Raw genomic sequence first — 15,105 nt, 5'->3', positions numbered from 1 at the left:
AACCACTGGAACACCAGGGCTGATGACCCTTGAGGCTACTGCAAATGGAGAAGGATGCCAAAAAGGGAGGGAGATGCAAGACAAACAGCAGCTGTGCTAGGGCATGCTCCCCTACAATAATACTTGCTCATTAGCTCTATCAGCTGCCCTTGCACCTCCTAGTTTGGAGGAAGACTGTTCACCATGAGGAGCTTGTTTTCTATTAGCTCCCTGAACCATCACACTCCTCTTTCCGTATCATTCCACTGGCCATCCTCTTTAACTACCTTCTTCTCATGTTTCAGAACGCCCCAATGATCCCAAACTGTCTTCTCCTTTTTCTCAGCAGTTGCCAGATTACTGCAGAATGTCTCAGTCTTCTCTCTTTTGTCAAACATCAGGCAACTGCCAACCTGCAGACTGCAGGGAGGGCTGTGTGCTTCAAATACAGATGTTACACAACAGCCCATACCCAACCCGTTATCCACCGTGTGGCCTCCACAACGTTCCGTGGTAAGACACAACTTTCAAGGCAATACACTAAGGCTGGGATGAACACTCTTCACCAAATCAGCAGTTTCTGCCATTTCTAGTAGCTGGAAGATCACTGAAATCTGTTCAGGAAGGCAGCAAAGGGCAGCGTGGCTCTAAAATACTTTCTGTCTTGCAAAAGCACCTCTTAAATTATTATTTTGCTATTATTAATCCATGTTGCATCCCTGCAAAGTTAATCAGATCAGACTTTCACTAATGCTGTTTTGAAATGGCTAAAGTATGACTTAACCATCTTGGTGCCTCATTAATAGCACAAATGAGCATAAGTGCTCATTGCTCCAATTTACTTCTTTATTTATCAGTAAACCTGCACTGATAAGAAATGCCTAGCTAAAATTAGTTTCACTAATAACCTACTACTTCCAATTTGTAATCACAGCTTGTTTGGTCAGAAATTAGTATTTACTCGATAACAGAGCTATAATCTGCTCAAATGGCCTCTATGCATGCAGCATTATTTTTATCAGCCCGTGTCACAGGCACACAGACCTGAGTTATGATAAATGGGAGCAACCATATGTCGGGACAGGTGGAAGTCAGCAAATGCAGGAGGCAAGGGGAAGGAGGCAGGTTGCCAGTCTGAGCAGGACACTGGCACAGGTGGTGTCTGAACCAGTCCAAAGCATGAGAAAATGATGAGCAGGAGCAAGCCCTGGCTGTCACAAAGCACATAAACCTCATTTGCTGTACTGAGCACATAAGGATTTTATCTAAGGAGAGAAAAAACAATGTGTTTATGAGTAAAGGTACTAGTTCACATGTGCCTAAGGTGACAGCACGCACAGATTGAAAACAGTGAGTATCAGCACTGTATCACAGCTGGAAACACGAGTGAACAGGTGGAAAAAGAGAGACTGAAATTTTCCTTTGGAGAGAGGAGACATTTTGCCACTTTGTTTTGTGCCTTTGAGACATTTCATGTCTCTCACCATCTAAGTATGCAATACCCAGTAATCTTTACAAAGACAAACACACGACTGCTCACCAGTCTGATCAGCAACTTGGATGCCAGTCTAAAGATTTTCAGGTGAGAAACTGGCCAGCTACGAAGGCAGAGGACAGGGCATTCAGGTAACCTGCACTGAGCTTAGTGAGAACCAGGTATCCAGGTGAGCCTCTGTGGCTTCCGAGCACCCAAAAGTGCCTATGCTATCAGGCACATCAGGGCAAGCAGCTGCACTTGAATAGCATCTCCAAGCTCACATCCACTGGCTCCTTCCAATGGACAGAGGAGGCTGACAATGGCACCCCATGCCCGTACACTGTCTTAGACCTTCCCCGTTGCATGAAGACACTACGTGGCTCATGGTTCAGCTTGTGCCTTCCTGTAATCCATCTTCAGAGCCTTTTTAACAGCATTACACAGTTGCATCTGTGCTTCTCCACCTCAGAGATGCCTCCAAAAGCCTCCACATGCAGGCGCCAGGCGTCCCAGAAGCCAGGAGTCGCAGTACATCCCAACACATCCAGATCCAGGAGCGTGGCACACAGCTGGATTCAGCAGCGCGTGTGCTGACGAGGTGCGCTGCTCCTCCAATCGTGCGAGCCCAAAAGGGAGAGGATTTGGCTGCACACCAGCATTTTAATCAAGGAAGTGACATCCATTTCCCACAGAGCAGAAAGTAAACAGCGTGGTCCGCTGGGGCAGGGTGCAAAGCAGCGCAGGGAAAAGCTGGAATGGGGCCACAGCAGTTCAGCCACACACAGCTTCACTGAACTGCTCTCGCCTTCAATCACTGCTGATTCCAAGAGGAGTACCAGAAGTAACTTCAGTTACGTGGTACAGAGGAAACCATCATGCAGACAAAGATCCTTTTATATTGCTAGAACCTGGTTGACATCGGAGTAAATCATTTACAAGGTGAGCCTTTAGAAAATGTGCTTAAATGAGAGGAAAATTAAGAACTGGAGTTCTTGAATACATGGGGGAAAAAATACAGTGGGTATTCCAGAACACTCTGCAGCTTTATCAGTGTTTATCAGCACCCTGTTACAGTCATCTGCAAGCTTACTCGCAGCAGCACTTGCTGATGTTCTGTTTGTTGGAAGATTTACACACAGATGTTCAGTGAACTCGCCTTTGCCATCAGCAAATCCCACCAATGTTACAAGCACAAAGGATCTAAACTTCAACCCTTCTTTGAAACCACAGAGCTGCAGTTTTCATTGTAAATTGGAGACAGTGGTCTCAAAAAGCGGTGTGATTATAGAGCATTGGAAGGGAAGCTCGTTCCAAAGGCAGAGACCCCTTAATTTGACCCCCAGCCTCGCACCTGAACTCAACACTCACCCACCTTCTCCTCTGTAGCACAGTAAAACCAAATGATTTTCCCCAATTTCAACAAGAGAAGCTTGGAAATTTTTGTTTCAAACGGAGCTGGGTACCTGGCGTGCGCATTAGCTCAATATAAACTGTTTGTTTTGACCCCAAATTGCACTGTATATATTGAGAAATATTTAGATATAACATTCTTCTGGCTACTAACTGTAATGAGGTCTGCAGGCATCTGCCAAGACAGAAATTCAACAACAGCCTTTTTCAGTTGCAAGTCAGCAACATTCTTCCAGCGAGTTAACCCAAACCAAAACATGGTTAATGAAACCAGGTGACTAGGTTTAGAAAATGATTTCTCTTACCCAGTCCACTTTAATTCCTTATTCCCATGCCCCTTCCCAAATAATGTGCTGTGAGAGCAGACAGACTATCATAGAACCATAGAATGGTTTGGGTTGGAAGGAACCTTAAAGCTCATCCAGTTCCAACCCCGTGCCACGGGCAGGGACCCCTTCCACTGGAGCAGCTTGCTCCAAGCCCCTGTGTCCAACCTGGCCTTGAACACTGCCAGGGATGGGGCAGCCACAGCTTCTCTGGGCACCCTGTGCCAGCGCCTCAGCACCCTCACAGGGAAGAGCTTCATTCCAATAGTAACCTAAATCTACCCTCTTTCAGCTTAAAGCAATCCCCCCTTTTCCTGTCACTATCTCCCTTCCACTCTCCTGCTGTGCTGAAAAGCAGTTTAAAACCCCAGTGCATTCTTTCACACTAGTGAGCTGCTCATCAGCAAGACAAAAATTAAGTCAGCTCTAATACAGACCGTGAACCAAGTCAGAAGAAAGAAATCTCTGTAGAAATAAGATGCCAGAGTGTTCCATTTTATTACTCTTCCCACCCTCCTAGCACCCTGCATGGGTGTATGAGTGTCTCTGTCTCTCATCCCACACACCAAAGAGGCAGCTCTCTGTCAATACTTTAGCAATGAGCAATGCAGGAACCCTGGACTATCACTGTCCATTTCAATCCATCCTTTCCATTATGGGGAAAATGGTCAGTGCTGCCTTGCACCCAGAATTTCTTGCCCTGTGCAGTCACACCATCACAAGCCTTGCTGGGATTTACTTTCAGCCAGATTGCTTTTTCAAGCAGCAGGTAGCTGCTAAAATTACCATTTGATACGTAGCAATAAACTGCTAAATTAAAACCTGAAAATTAAATCAGAATTTAAATAACATGTCGCTTCCTTAACCGGCTCTACTTGAGGGAGGCTGCCACTCCATCCTCTCCAGACTTCATCTCAAACCCCACCTAGAACACCCTACTGTGACAGCCACGTGGCAATAGCTGGGGGAGGTTAGCTGGATCCGTGCCCACCTGAAAGCCAGAAATGGTCTCTGAAGGCTCAACATAAGCTTTTCAGTGAGTCCTCCTCCTCATAATGATACAAATACCTCACTTTCTCTGCAAGTTCTACATTGCCCAGAATAGAAGGTTGCTCAAACTGAGTTTCTGCTCTGCTGCAAAGAGCTGCTATGAAGTAAATGACTTCAGCATTCAGATATTACAAACAAGCAGGAGCAGTTCCACAGTTCCAGCAGGGACGTCAAGGAACAGCTTTGAATCACCTCAGCTTTCACCATGGAAGAAGGTAACCACTGTTGGATGGCTTTAATGATTCTTTTAGCCTAAATGAGGGGAATGCAGGGAGCTGGAGAGAGAAGGGGAGGAGAAAGGATGTCAATTTGACATCACATCACTAGAGCTCCCATTTCAGCTAAAGAGACCAAGATATTTCCATTTAACTCCTTGGCCCAAGAGGCCTATGAGACAGCTGCACATCTTGTTTCATTGTGACAGAAGGTTTCTCTCCAACTGGATAACTTACATATTCAACAGCTCATCTTTGGAATGACGCACAAGCATATGGAGCAGGGGAATGGAGGAGAAAGAGGCATTATCCCAGCTACAGCTCCTCAAGCTTATAAAAGCCCTTACCCCCAATCTACCGGGACTCAGGAAGCATCTCAACACAAATTGCAGCAACGGGCACAGAAACTCCTTATCTCACCTGGTGTACAAGGATTCAGGGAGACAAAGCACTCTAAAGCATTTATTCCTAAAATAGAGGCAGTTCTAAGTGCACTCTTCAGTCTTGCAGTGTTACTCATCCAACAGCTGAGCTTGGGTTGGAGGTGGTACAGCATCAGTCAGAACCGCATTCGGTTTGGATGCAACTGGGACTGCAGTTGGCACTAACACTTTAAAGCTATCGCTGTGTCTCAGACACCCAGAATTGAGTGTTTGCTGATAAGCTACACCACCAGTTGGAAATCCCATAAACTACTTCTTACGCCAAGCTTCAGCTTTATTTTTAAACAGCAAACTTCTACTTTTTCTTTTTCCTTCTATTTTCCCCCAGAAATCAAAGATAGCCTCAAAATTCCTCACACACAAAGCCTGCTCTCTCCCCCCCCCATTTCAGGAGTTAATCTAAAATTCAACCTAAACCCCATGGAATTCATGCACATGGGAAAGCGCACGTGGAGCAAAATTGCACGCCACAAGGATGTGTGCAGACTGGCAGGCAACCTCTAACCTGTTTAACTGCAGCCTGAAAAAAGAGCGTTTTTATTTGGCTAGACTGAAAAAATATCTGAATGTATATAATTGAGGCACATCATAGCAAGTACAAACACTGCAGACTCATTTCCTAGCTATGCCTATTCCAAATTCATCTGAATTCAAATCCAAACTAGGTGCTGAAATAGAATCCAATGCAACTGCATATCATCTCCTTTGGTAGACATGTACAAAGACCAGCACATACATCACATCTGAAACAGCGTGGAAAGCTCTCCTCTCCCAGACCACAGAAATACTCAGGAGTTTGTCAGCAGCTAAAGAAAGGTCTGGGATATTGAGTACAGCACTAAAAGGCAACAAACCTGAATAGCAGTTTTGTGACTGAGACAACAAAAGATACGGGAATAAAAAAGTCTGTTCACTTGTGGCTTAGTCATCTCATCTGAGCATGAGGAAAAATACCCCACCCTCATTTGAGGTAAGTTGGTACAGGTGGAACTTTGAGAGACACTTTGAAGTTGCACTCTTAAAGCATTTCCATAAATATTAACTATTACTTTTATGCCAACCTCCATTTAGCACAAAAGCATTTGAAATTCAAAATCACTTGCATGCAGCCCTGGAAAAGAGCTGGAAAACCGAGGAAAAGTTCAAGCTTTGCCTTCTAGTGTCTGTCAGTAGGACTGGCATGAACTACTTACAACATTCATAGGCTACGTCGTAGAAAAGTTCATTTCCAACCATCTACAGGGGTTGTTTCTAGGCAAGAAAGACTCTGAATTGGTGATTTTACCCCCACCTATGTTCAGTTGCCACGCCTCTTCTTCCAGCCTCAATCTCTACAGAACATTAAGGACTAGTAAACCCAAGCCAATGCAGACTGGAATTTGGGCTGGGAATTTAAACTGGGACATGAACAAACCCAACAGCCATCTTATCCCAGATTTTTGGCTGCTGAGTTGAAGGGTAAGATCCCGAGGAGATTCTGCAGGAGCTCACGCAGGAGCTTACCAACATCATCAGTACGAACCATAAAGTAAACATTTGTCTCTTGGAACAAAACCCATGACCTCCCACAAAGGCAATTTTCCTTTATTGCCACACCTCTATACATACATTATGGCAGAATATTAGGATCCTTTGTCAAGCATTTTAAGCATGCGTGTGAATTGCCAACAGAGGCACAACAAGACATCGCCGAAGGCACAACTCACCTAAAACTGCTGCAGCTTATGGTGATCAAAGCAGAAAGTCAGGATTGATGAACGTGCAGTCATTGTTGGAGCCAACCTGTACAAAACAGTTACTTTTTAAAGACTGAGAGGATCCTGGGTACTGAAAGCTTCAAACAGCCCTTAAGGACCCGCATCTTCTGGATTCCCCACTTTTGTCATGAAGAGGAAATTTCCCATATATGGCCCACGCCAACAAGCAGACCAGGGTCACATTTCAGTTCATGGCTGTTGGCAAGCCCAAGCATTCAGACACGGTGAGTCAGTGCTCCAGAAATCATTGGGGTTTATAAACCAATAAATCTGTTTCGTTTGGGGTGGTTTTAATTTGCTTGGGTTTGCAGATTGTTTTCTCTCAATGTCTGCCATACAGCAGCATCATCACCTTCTCATTTTGCTTCCCTGTATCTGGGAGGAGCGCTTCTTTCCCTTTGGGTTTGCTTGCTTTGTAAACTGACAGATGAGATCTTCGTATTAGATTAAATCCTGGTGTTGAAGCATTAAGACAAAATCCCTACCAACTATCATGGAAGTTGGGAACAGACACTCTGCTGTCTCGTCCTTTAACAACAAGGAACACTCAGTTTTTAAATAAAACCTCAAAACCTTTGGGATCTGTTCTCAGATCCCAAACAAGTAACAGCTTATCTGGCCTTCCAGCACCAGCAGACATGAGTTCTGCTGCTAAGAAGCTCCCTGTGACACAATCTTTTCCACCATTAACATCAGCATGAACTTGCTTCCATTCTGAGCTCTGCTTTTCTCAGTTCAATAGGTCAGCAGCAACTGCCCCAGGTTTGATTACACACACACACAATCCAGTTATTCCTATTAAGAAGGAAACAAAGACCTCAAGTTCACCAGAATGCATTGGGTAATTAATTTCAGATTAGTAATGGGATAAATAACATGGGACAGCTGAGACTGAGGATTTTTGGTTTCAGTTTCTAGCTCTGTTACAGATGCCTTGTGCATCCGGCCAATTCAATTCTCTGTACCCCAGTTTTCCACCCGTAAAATACAGGTAATACCTCATCAGGGAATGGAACTGGGTTACTATTTCAGTTCTTCAAAGCAGTACTGTAATCATAATGGTATTAAATACTTTCAGAGAGCTATCACAGCTCACAGAAGTAAGGCACGGCAAACCTTCACAGTAAAGAACCTCCTTGCACGTTTGCAGAGCTTCCTGACATTTTAACGTCACAAACCACATAAATGTATATAAATAAGGACAAGACAAGATGATTTTGAGGGCAACTTCAGGTTTCACACAAGTGCAAAAGACAATGCAAGTCCCATTAGGGTTTTTGTCCTTCTTTTGCTGGGCTTTGTTTGAACTTTTTACCCATTCACAGTGAAAGTTAAGGTAACGTGCAGAATAAAATACTGCCCCATACATTTGTTTTTACTTAATGAGGTATTTTAATGTTTTAAAGAAGTGTCCCTGCCAAATGTGGCCTTGTCAATAAGAAAAAAGGCATTCTTGGTACCTGGGACAAGAATAAGGTCTGAAGGAGGCAGCACGCTGTCACACTGCTGGTTAGAAAAGCATCTCGGATTTTAGATGTCAAGTCTTTGGTGGATGTTGTAAAAATTCCCTTCTTTCAAAGCTCAGAAGGTTCAGTAAGTAATTTTAGACTTTTTCCTCCATCATCAAGGATTGAAGCTGATCAGTCAAGCAGACAGTAACAGTTCACAGCCTTTTCCTCACATTTGCTTTGATTGGGGGAGTTTTTAGGAACTACTACCACATATCACAGATTTAATTTCAAGCTTGCATCTGTTATTCCAGACAGAGCAAGAAAAGCCTGAACTTGCATTATAAAGAGCCACATCCAGAAGTAAAAAACCAAGCTCAGGCCTCCCTAACAACACCTTACCAAGTTACTTGGGTTTTGAGCAGCACGCCAATTGGAAAATACTGATGAAGAGACAGGCCTCGTTCCAAGAACGATCATCTTACTTCACTTAGACAAAGTAAAGCCTTTCATGAGCTTGGCTTGGGTTTGGCCTATGTTCCGTTGCATGAAAAGGCTTCATTATATGCAGTTGAGCATGTTGTTTGAAAACGTGATCCAAATGGCATTTAACGCAGCAAAAGGTGAACAAGCTAAAAATGGTAAAACTGCATTAAATGTGCTACATATTACCTCTGAAATAGACACACTTGGAATATCCTGAAATAGGTTTTCACCCACAGAAGACTTCAGAGATGGTATCAGCACCATTCATGACTATCAGATAAACCTATTTGCAGGTTTAAGTTGTCTCTGAAGGCAGATAACAAGAAATGCTGCAAGCACTTTGTTTTTAACTGCATTACTTTGCTGGATACAAGTAGTCGTTTACTGGTGCTTTGAATTCCAACTGCATTCTCTAAGCACACTTTGTCGGCACTGCAATGCACTCGTGAAGCTCCAGCAGCGAGCTGAGCAACATATTTCAATTCATTTCAGGAATTTCTTCCTTCACTTAGGATGACATTCCTCACTTAGTTATTTCCATCTCACAGTCTCCCTGTGATCTGTCTTCACATCAGAGAAGCAAGTAACAAGAAGCGAGAGTTCTAAATAACAACAGGAACAGAAAGAACAAGAAGTTTGTCAACAGGAAGGCTGAGGTTTGGGGCTTTTTAATCAAATACCTGCATTAACTCCCTCTCACTTCTGCGTAAGAGACAAGATCTAAATCGTCTCACCCGAGAGCCCTTTGCACAAAAGGATGCACAAGGACAGGCTCGAGTTGACTAAGCCAACAAGGAAATGCACGATCACACGCAACAACTGATAAGCCTTTCAATCCGAGAAACACAAGGTAAGAATAATGCAAGTATCAGCCTCTGACTGGAAGAAACCTGCGTTTCCGAGAGCATAAATCGGCCTCTATAGAAACACCAGCTTCCATTTCTATTTTTATTGTGATTAGACAGTCCAAAGGGCCTTTGAAATCTACACTTTCCGTGGAATCTGAAAACTAAACTGTTTCCAAACTAGTCTGCAATGCTTGTGCAATGGCCTCAAGACAGGCAGTCATTTAGACAGCTGTGCAACTGGCCACAGAAGCTGCATTCTAGAAATGCCCCTTCTTTGGAACAATTCAAACTTTCTCCAGGACGGAGTCTGCACACAGGGAGCAGTGTTTCCCTGCAAGCACACAACAGTTTCGTTATTGTTTAACCACCAAAAACCAGCTCCAACTATCTATCAGGCTTGACATTTTACCCGTCTCTGCTGCTAGCCAAGAATACAGGGCATGTATAGGAAGAGGGTGCATGGGTGCAGTCAGAAAGGTTTGTTAATCTAACCAGGAAAACATTTGCCTTCTTTCAGTGATTAAGTTGACATTTAAAAACCTGCTCAGCAAACCACGGGCCTGTTTGTCCTCCAGATTATCAAATCCAAGGATCTATAAATAAATCTATGCCACCAGATGAATCAACGCTTCATTTTAACTCTAAGGCAATCCTATGGAGAAGGGATTCCTCACTGCAGCAGAGCAGCAGCACCAGTTGCGGTTCCAGCCTAGCCATGGTTATTGTAACACCAGACTAGAGCAGAGGATTAACTTGCTGCTCTCCAACCCTCCGTTCCCAGGAACGCCACTGCTCAGCAGATTTCCACGTAACCTTGGCTCAGGCACAGTCCTAAGAAGCACCAACACGTTCATGGAAGAGCTCAAAGTAATGGGTGAATGAAACATGGAACCCAGCAGTAACTGCTTTCTGAGCAAGGTATTTTGACATCAACAGAAAGCAGAGGCACATCAGTTTCCGTGTGGAATTCCACGGGGTGCAATATTACCGTTTCCACCTCATTTGGGGAACAAGCCAAACCAATACAAGCTCAGGCACACTGCAAGTGGCATTGATTCAGTGATGCCACTTGTGATACTGCAATTTGGAGTTATCCATGTGTACGTGTAGAACACATAATGCCCAAAGGAACTATCCTTCTGCAGTAGAGGTTACTATGCAACAAGCTACTCCCAGAAGAGACTACTGTAAATTTGCCTGTTTAAAGTCTCACTTAACATCTGTCTAGAGGCTAAGCCGAAAGATCCAAAGCACATGATGCTTAAATTTATTCTTATAAGCATATCCCATAACCTCCTGAACAGAAATAAAAAGGTGGCAGTGTAAAAAGAGCTGATGTTAAATTAATACTCTAGTCTCCACTGAAATACAATGTGGAAATTCCTATTCGAAGACTATGTGGCAGAGAAGCCGGAGGGCATTCGAGGAAGAAGCCTAATTAATATTGTGGAGTAAAGTGAAAACCTCAAGAGCAATTAACATGGAGAATCTGTAGATTTTATGGACACTCAGAAGAATAAACAGTGCCCCAGAAAACAACAATTCCTTTTTAAAGGAAGTCCCTTATGGGAACCTAAATTGAGAAAGCCAAAAAGGGCTTTCAGAGCCATCCCTCAGCTCTGAGCTCCGGCTGAGAAAGAAGGGAGAAACTAATAGAGAGTTTTAACTCTGGATCTGACTGTCATACTCTGGTTTCTGAAAGAAAAGTGTCATTTTTCAACCTTGCAATGTTCTTTGGAGACTGAGTAATAAATCTGGAGGGCCCATACCATCAGGTGGGTTAGAAGACTTGGCAAGCAGGTGAGTTCTGTTTCTGACATCAATTCAGTGCTGATGTGATTCTCCCCACCTGGGAAACAGATACTGCACTTACTCACCCCTGCAAAGCATTCCATGCTCCCTGAATGCCAGTTAGTGGGAGTTCAAAGTACTAATTTCTGGCTTCTCATAATGACAGCGTCTGGGAAGTGGAGGAAAAGGAGTTTGATATGGGGAGACACTGATAGGTGCTACCAAGAATAATGACTGGAATTACCCTGGGGAGCAGGAGACTGGCTGGAATTTCACAATGGAAGTGGGCAGTCACAAGAGGGCTGGAGAAACACTGGCACCACGTGAATACATATGGTGTATGCAAATCACAGCAGCACAGACCTTACCATAGCATTGACTGTAACACTTAGATCAATACTCAAGCATTTAGCCCACACCAGCAGTATTCAGGTAGTTTAAAGCCATGCTATGCTTGTACTCAGGGCTCAGACTACAGAGAAGTACTGAATTCCCTCAGGTTTTACTACCACATACCAAAAGGTCCTCTTGTCCTAGTCAGCATGGATTCACACACAGTTGTGTCCAAACCAGTGCACACAACTAGCTGCATCTCACATTATCTTTCTGCTGCAAAGTGGTTTATTAAGCTCCAAGTTCTTGGTTGAATGTACTTTCTAATTCCTTATCCCTGGAACAGGCTCTGTATCCCCCAGGACTGGTCAAATGCTTTAGAGGAGAGACACTCTGAGATACCCTGTGTATGAAAACTCACTCTTCCTACAAGGGATGAGAAAGCAACCTAAACCTAATTAAACCCAATTTTCCCTCCATGTATTACAGCAAACCCAACACACAGGAGCTGAGGACAGCATTTTACCTGGCTGGATGTGAGGACACAGAGCTGCAGTACCAGGTCAGACACAGCCTGTCTAGCTCCACAGCTGCCTCCAGCACACGTCCAGGCAATTCAGGGGCAGACACACTGCTATAGGAACACCACAGCAGATGACTGGCTGAAAATCTGCTTACACCCTTTCACCATTCAAAAGCTGGTTCAAAGTCTAAAGCCCAAGTTTTAATAACCCTGCTATATATAGAGCTGACAATTCAACTCAAATCCTGCTCTAGCAGGATGGAAGACTTTACAGTGCGAGTTGTTAGAAACAACAAACCCTGTATAAAAACACATGAGAATGACACAAGCTAAAAACCGAATTAAAACACAACACTAAAGTCAACCCCAATGCAGACAAAACTGAAGGCCTGGAGAAAAGAAGAGAGATTTCAGTCAGAAACACAACTGGTGACCACCAGCCCCAAAATATAACTTAGATATATTGTTCCTTTGTGCTCTCACTGCAGAGTATTGCATTCAGCTCTGAGTTTAAGTTGACTCCCAAGAGCCCAATCACATGTACCTGCCAACAAGAAAGACAAAGCCTCACTGAAAGCCTACTTTTCTACAATTAAACACGATACTTAAGTGATGGCTTTAAAGCTAATCCAATCCAGCATAAACTTGAGTAATGAAGCATTAAGCCATGAACAGCAATTTCAAGGCAATCAGCTTTTAATTAAAAGCTCAACTGCCACCAGCGGAGTGGATGTGCAAACACCGAGCGCTGCAGCCGGGAACCCTCCACCAGAGCTCCCACAGGCACAGAGAATTGTCCCATAATGGAAAACACAGCAGCCACAGTAGATTATTTTGTTTCATTAGACCCAAATGTTCTACCAAAAGCAATTATGTTTTCAAAGAATGAAAACAAGACCCTGCTCCCCACCACTGGGAACACAAAACGTGCTGAGGAGTTAAGAGGGTTTCACAGAATCCCAGGCTGGTTTGGGTTGGAAGGGACCTTAAAGCTCATCCAGCTCTAACCCCCTGCCACATTCAGGGACACCTTCCACTAGAGCAGCTTCCTCCAAGCCCCATCCAACCTGGCTTTATATTTGAGAGGTAGGTAAATACAAGGATCTGGAATTCATAAGAAACTTTCCAAGATCCCAGCTTTCTGTTCCGCTTCTCAGCTCTGGAAAAACAAGGTAACAGTGGAAACAACAAAAGGTTAATACTCTTTTGGGCTTTTTTCCATGTACATGCCTTAATGACCATTTATCTTAAAATGTGGGCTTCCAAGTTTTGAAATACAACCCACTAGGATGTAAACACACCAAACCCACCAACTTACAGCACTGTCACTTCCCATCCTAGTGAAATGGAGAATTTAACAAGCATTCTGCAAATCCACTAAGTTCTTCACCAACTCTATAATCAGGTTAGAAAGGCCAGAAAGCTGCCACGAAACAGCTCTCCCAAGGCTGTGCCATCCATGGCAGACACATTCTGAGCCACAGAGGAGGAAGTGAGCTCAAACAAAACAAATCCTTTCACATCTCACATTAAACATTACCCTGAATACATCTAAACCAAAGAACCATAAACCTAAAACATCCCTATAAATGCTTTAACGTTATACTCACCTCTATGGTATCTCAGCAAGCCAGACCAGCCTCGCAGTGCTTGAAACACGTGAAACTCCCAAGTGCAACACTTTATTTATCACACAGCCACTACATCAAGCACATTCATCCCTAGCTGCTTTGCCTGTGTATGAAAGCTCACTCTTCCTATAAGGGACGGGAAGGTAACCTAAACCTAATTACACCCAGGTTTCCCTCTGTGTATTACAGCAAACCCAACACACAGGTGCTGAGGACAGGATGTGAGGACGCAGAGCTGCAGTACCGGGTCGGACACAGCCTGTCTCACCCTGCAAAGGCTCAGCCCGGACCACTGCAGGGAGTTCACAGTCACCAACCTGCAGTCACACACCGAGCTACCGGGAAGCACCTTGACCAGCTCACAGGACAAAGCGTCCCGAAGAACACCCCAGCGCTTTTGTGTTCCGAGCTCCTTTTGCAACGCGTGGTGCAGGGAGGGCTCGCACGGCTTCCCCTTTGCTGTCTCCAGCAGAAGCAGCTCGTCCTGAAGGGAACAACTCGGGTCCGTGTCACCAAGGAGTCACCCCCCCGCTGCCACCAAGCACAGTACTTCAGACACGCTGTAAACGCCCAGAGACAACGGTTTAAGCAAAGGGCTCTACTGACGGCTGGTGCTTATGCAGAACCCCTCCATTCTCACAGCGTTTCGAGCAGAATAACCTACTGAACCTCGCAGTGCCTTTGGGAGCGTTACCTGGAGAAGGAATGAGTTTCTCAACTCCACTTTCTAAATCCGAGGAAAGAGGCTGCACCTGAGTCTCACCGGCCCTCCATAGGGAACCCTGCAAAGCGCTTCCCATGGGGGAGCCCCTTTACCTCATCTCCCCACCACCAAAATCCAGCCTTTCCCAGTCCAAGCGGCCCCATTCTCCCCCAAACCCTGGCACCCCCCCCCCCCTTAAAACCAACCCCCCCAATCCACAGCCGTTACCCAGAGCCCCTTCATAACCCTCAGGGACGACTCCATCACCTCACGGGCCCCACATTCACCCGCACCCCCCCTGCTCCGACACCCCCACAACGGGGCAGCCCCCACAGAGGCCTCACCCGCCCCCCCCCCGAGCCCCTCACCTGCCTCCTCCGGCAGCCCCGTCCCGGTAGAGGCCGAAGGGGCCGGGCCGCGGCTCAGCCCCGAGCCCCCCGCTCGGCCCGGCGGCGGCGGCGCTATGGCAACCGCCCACGGCGGCGGCGGCGGCGGCCGGCCACGGAGAGCCCGCCCAGAGCGGCGGCCATAGAGCCGCGAGCTAGACAGCACCGGGCGGCCCGCCCCCCGAGGCCTCACTAGCGCCATCAGGAGGCACAGAGGGTAGAGCCCACCGAGGGGCCGCGGGTTCGAGACCCCGTCTGGGCTTGGAGAACCCCTGCTCTCCGTAGGGTTTCTGCTATAT

General features: G+C 45.4%; 1 protein-coding gene across 5 annotated transcripts in view; it reads right to left on the bottom strand.

The window, feature by feature from the left end:
• Positions 1–14,953, bottom strand: part of RFFL (ring finger and FYVE like domain containing E3 ubiquitin protein ligase) — a 30,228-nt gene extending 15,275 nt beyond the window's left edge. The window contains exons 1-2 of one of the 5 annotated variants that reach the window (XM_061470471.1): positions 14,789–14,953; positions 6,607–6,682 (exon numbers count right to left, since the gene is read on the bottom strand). The gene's annotated coding sequence lies outside the window, so the exon portion shown is untranslated. Of the gene's footprint in view, positions 1–1,519; positions 1,893–6,606; positions 6,683–12,089; positions 12,198–14,788 lie in introns of those variants that run through there. The other 4 variants (XM_061470467.1, XM_061470468.1, XM_061470469.1 and 1 more) reach the window with 4 other exon arrangements.
• Between the last annotated feature and the right edge of the window lie 152 nt (positions 14,954–15,105).

The sequence above is a fragment of the Pezoporus flaviventris genome, unplaced genomic scaffold (assembly GCF_033815535.1).
Source record: "Pezoporus flaviventris isolate CSIRO_AGI_PZ_B2104156 unplaced genomic scaffold, CSIRO_AGI_Pfla_v1 ptg000063l, whole genome shotgun sequence".
Classification (NCBI taxonomy): Eukaryota; Metazoa; Chordata; class Aves; order Psittaciformes; family Psittacidae; genus Pezoporus; species Pezoporus flaviventris.
The sequence above is the reverse complement of the archived record's forward strand: the minus strand, read 5'-3'. Positions and strand labels throughout refer to the sequence as shown.